The sequence below is a fragment of the Tenrec ecaudatus genome, chromosome 1, assembly GCF_050624435.1.
Source record: "Tenrec ecaudatus isolate mTenEca1 chromosome 1, mTenEca1.hap1, whole genome shotgun sequence".
In the NCBI taxonomy this organism is placed as follows: domain Eukaryota; kingdom Metazoa; phylum Chordata; class Mammalia; order Afrosoricida; family Tenrecidae; genus Tenrec; species Tenrec ecaudatus.
In genome coordinates this window covers 59004721-59009141 of record NC_134530.1, presented here as the reverse complement: position 1 = coordinate 59009141, position 4421 = coordinate 59004721, and positions in this window count along the sequence as shown.

Below are 4421 nucleotides of genomic sequence, written 5' to 3'. Positions count from 1 at the left end.
AGTAAGTGGTCAGGACAGTTAAGAAATGACTGCAGAGCCTCGCTGATAATTTGCTGCTGGGTAATACCTACCCTAGGACAAATAGGAGGATCACACATGGGTCTGCTAACCACCAGGTCTGCAGTTGAAAACCACCAGCCTCTCTGCGGGAGAAAGACGGGGCTTTCTAATCCTATAAAGAGTGAAAGTCTTGGAAACCCACAGGGGGCACTTCTACCTTGCCCTGCAGAGTCGCTATGATTCACCATTGACTTGATGGCAGTGAATTTTTTTTTTTTTTTTTGGTTTTGAGAAATATGTGTGGTCCTAGTGGCATTCTTCCTGGAAATCTCAATAATGACTAAGATACACATTTTCTGCCAATATAGACAGATTAGGTCTCGTATTTGGATTTAGGCTGATTATACCCAACACATGTTATTTCCTCCATATCTGAGCATATGCTAAAATTTATACCCGTTTCTTTTGGATAAAGTGTTAGAATGCAGTTTGGCTCCTTCAATGGCCAATTTTAAATAAGTATCTAGAGAGGAGAGATCCCGTAGCAGGCGAGCTATGGTTCAAGAAGAGTCCCAGTTTCTTAGTGATAATCTGTGGTATGCATATTCTCTGCCCCAAAAGTCATTGCCATTGAATTTATTCTGACCCGCAGTGATCCTAAAGGACAGAATAAAATAGCCCTACAGGATTTCCAAGGCTGAAAACCTTTACTTCCATAAAGATTACGTCTTTCTCCCACGGAGCAGCTGGTGGGCTTAAACTTCCAACTTTTTGGTTAGCAACTGGACGCTCACCACTGCTCCACCAGGGCTCCTTCCCATCCCTCAGAATACCTAGATCTTAAGAGTATCCTGTTTGGTATCCAAAGCTGGAAGTTCAGGAAAAATGAGCAGTTAACTCCATGTCTTTATTCTTTGCACTCTATATCCAAATAAATTGGTTGTGTTTATTTTTTAAGCGCTGAGAACTAAAATTGCTTTATTTGATTATCTCATTTGGGTAGTATATTCATTTAGCCTGCTTGGTTCTCACATTTAAATTGGTAATCCAATTTTAACAGGTTTAAACAATAAAGGGAAGAATTTGACTCTAAAATTGAAAAATAAAGGAGAATTTCCATTTTTGGTTCCGTCAGGACTGGAGTGCAGTTTTCTTTCTTTCCCTTTTGTTGCATTTTTCTGCAATTCCGTCCCCTCCACCATCTTTGGATGTACTCTCAAGCTGACTTACTGCAGGAACGCTGGAGAACAGTGCCGTTGCGATGGCCCTGGAGGCTTGATTCCAACTGAAAACACAGCCAGTTTCAAAGTGAACTTATTCAGCAGGTGGTCATCTGAATTCATAACGCAGAGACAGTGACAATGAGAGAGAGAAACAAACAAACAAACAAACAGATCCTGAGGCAGAAAGGCTTTAGTCATTCATGCATGAATAACAGAAATATTTGTTGAGTGACTACTCCATGGCCGATACATGCAGTTCTGTAACAAGAAGCAAGTGTCAAGCGCATTATCAAACCAGTCCATAGAAAGCTCAACTTCCCTTCCCTGATCCGTTCAGAGCCCAAGTGCAAGTGCAGCCCTGTTCAGCCAGGGCCAGTCAGTAGGTACAGTCTTTTCATTTTCTTAGTGCCAATGATCTGATGGAAGGACTCACACTCTACTGGGAAAGGACTGTCCTTAATCTAGAAGGGAAAAGGAGACCAGCAAAACAGGAAGGTCCTAGAGGAGTCTTGGCATCGAGCTTTACGTCTCCAGGAGATGCCCTGACCCTGCATTTCCTCCTTCGTGCCAAAAAAAAAAGAAAAAAAAAAGGAGGTATCTCTTCACAACTATTAGATCAAGTGCCTGCTTCTGAACCAATTAATGAGGTACAATACTGTTATTGAATTGTACTAATTAGGGTCCTTCTCTAGGGGCAGAGGAGCCCTGGTGCAGTAGTGGTTACACCTTGGGCTGCAATCCTAAAGGCCAACAGTTTGAAACCACCAGCCACTCTGCTAGAGAAAAACTGGGCTTTCTACTCCTGCAAATAGTTAGTCTTGGAAACTCATGGGGTCAGTTCTACACTGTCCTTTGAGGTCACTATGAGTCAGCATCCCTGGAGAGCAATGAATTTGGTTTTGGGGTGTCTTTTTTTTGTTTGTTTTTGACTAGGGGTAGAGCCCATTCCATGCAAAGCAAGGCTTTACTCAGTGGCAAGGGTTAGAATGGAGCATTGTCTAAAGAATTCAAATAGATTTAAAACAATGCTTCACAGAAGAAAGGGAGAGGGGGATACTTTAGAGACACACTAAAACTACAGCGCAATTGGTTTTGAGACAATGAAACTGCGGGTGGATTTCATTTTCCATTATCTTTGAGCATATATACACACACACACACACACACACACCATATATACTCGTGTATAAGCTGAGTTTTTGAGCACAAAAAATGTGCTGAAAAACGGGTTTGGCTTATACACGGGTCAGTGGTACCCCAGCGAGGTGTAACATCTTGCGGGTGATTGCCATTCCTTCGCTGTTCATTCAAAGACCTGCTGAGACTGCAGGGCTTTGAATGTTTGTTTACTCACATCTAACCAATCAGAGCCGTCCTATGACATGGACAGCTCCAATTCACAGAAGCACCCATAGTGATTCACTTACACTGGCAGCTGAACTGGTAAGGATGTGTCTGTGGCTGCGCTCCGTCTCTCCCCTCTGGTCTCTGTGTTAATTCACATCCTGCATTTCCCACCCTAGGCTTATACTCGAGTCAATCCGTTTTTCTGGTTTCCCAGGTAATAATTAGGTACCTCGGCTTATATTCGAGTATATATGGTATTTATTGGCCATTTGTAGCTCTTCACTGGAAAAATGTCTATTCAGACTTTTGTCCATTCTTTAATTGGGTTATCTTTTTATTATTAAGTGATAGGGTTTAAAAATATTTCTGGAGACTTATCAACCATATTAGTTGCAAAAGTTGTATCCCATTCTCGAATTGTCCTTTTTTTCTATTTGTTTTTTTTTAATAGAGGTTTATTGGGTCCAAACTCAGCACTGAGGGACCACACCAGACTCTGTTGAGTGCTGGGTGAATTGTCTTTTATTTATGGTGTTCACAAATGTTTCTAATTTTTATGATGTTTAATTTATCGAATCTTTCTTTTGTTGCTTGTGCTGTTGGTGTCATACCTAAAAAAACTACTGTCTGATCCAAAGACTCAAGGATTTATTATAACTGTTTTCCTCTAAAAGTTTTATAGTTCAAGCTCTTACTTGAATCATTAAAATAGGGATCTATAGCCAATTAAAAAGAAGGGGAGAGGGGAAGATATGGGTAGCGGGGAAACAGGGCACTAACCCACCCAAGGGGAGGGCACTGTTTATATCTCCACAGGGAAAGAGGGACCAGACTTCAATCCGGTGCACCAAGACGTGAATGCAACATACCAGCATGAAGCAGGGAACCAGTAGAGAGGTCTGAGGGGCCGGCCCCAATCCCAACTACATGGACAGTTTCCCCTTTCCCCAGAAGAAGTCACTTCAGAGGACAGCACTGAAGCTACAGCTCATGGAGAGGGACATGTCTGATCAGAGCACACGGGAGCAAACGAAGGGGGAGGGAGAAGGAGTGGAGCACATCCTGGCCCACCAAGCCCCTGAAGATGATATTCCTACTCAGGGCAGCCAATGCACAGAGAGTACTGTAGAGCCAGCCCCACCACGAGACATGACATCCCTCGTTGACCCATAGTGCTCCAGGGGAACAACACTGGAGACACAGTGCAGGAATTGTACTCGATCTGACCCCACGGCACCTAGGCAAAACACTAGGCCATGCAACAGAACAGCAAGGGGAGCAAAGCAAGGAAGTCCCAGGAGAATACCAAAGATAGACTGTGGGGCCAGGGCGTGGCACCCCATCAAATTCAACCTGAAAATACTCCTAAAAGTCAACAAAGAGACCTTGAACTACTTATAGGCTTTTCAGTTTTTGTCATTGTTTTTTTGTTGTTGCTGCAGTTTTGTTTTCTTTTCTTGCTTTGTTTTGCTCTGTCTGGTTTTTGTGCTTATTATTGTCGCTGTATGTTTATCCAGATAAGATAGGCAGGACAAACAATCTGGAGGAGAAAACAATAGTACAGACAGTTGGGGGGGGGCGCACAGGACAGGGGAAGCAGGGGAAAGGAAGTAGGTGTTAAAAAACCTAGGAACAAGGGAACAACAAGTGATCTAAAATGTGTGGTGAAGAGGGTGTGGGAGGCCTGGTAGGGTGTGATCAAGGGCAATGTAACCAAGAGGAATTACTGAAACCCAAATGAGGCTGAACATGGTAGTGGGGCAAGAAGAAAATTAAAGGAAATAGAGGAAAGAACTAGGAGACAAAGGGCATTTATAGAGGTCTAAATACAGGCATGTACATATGTAAATA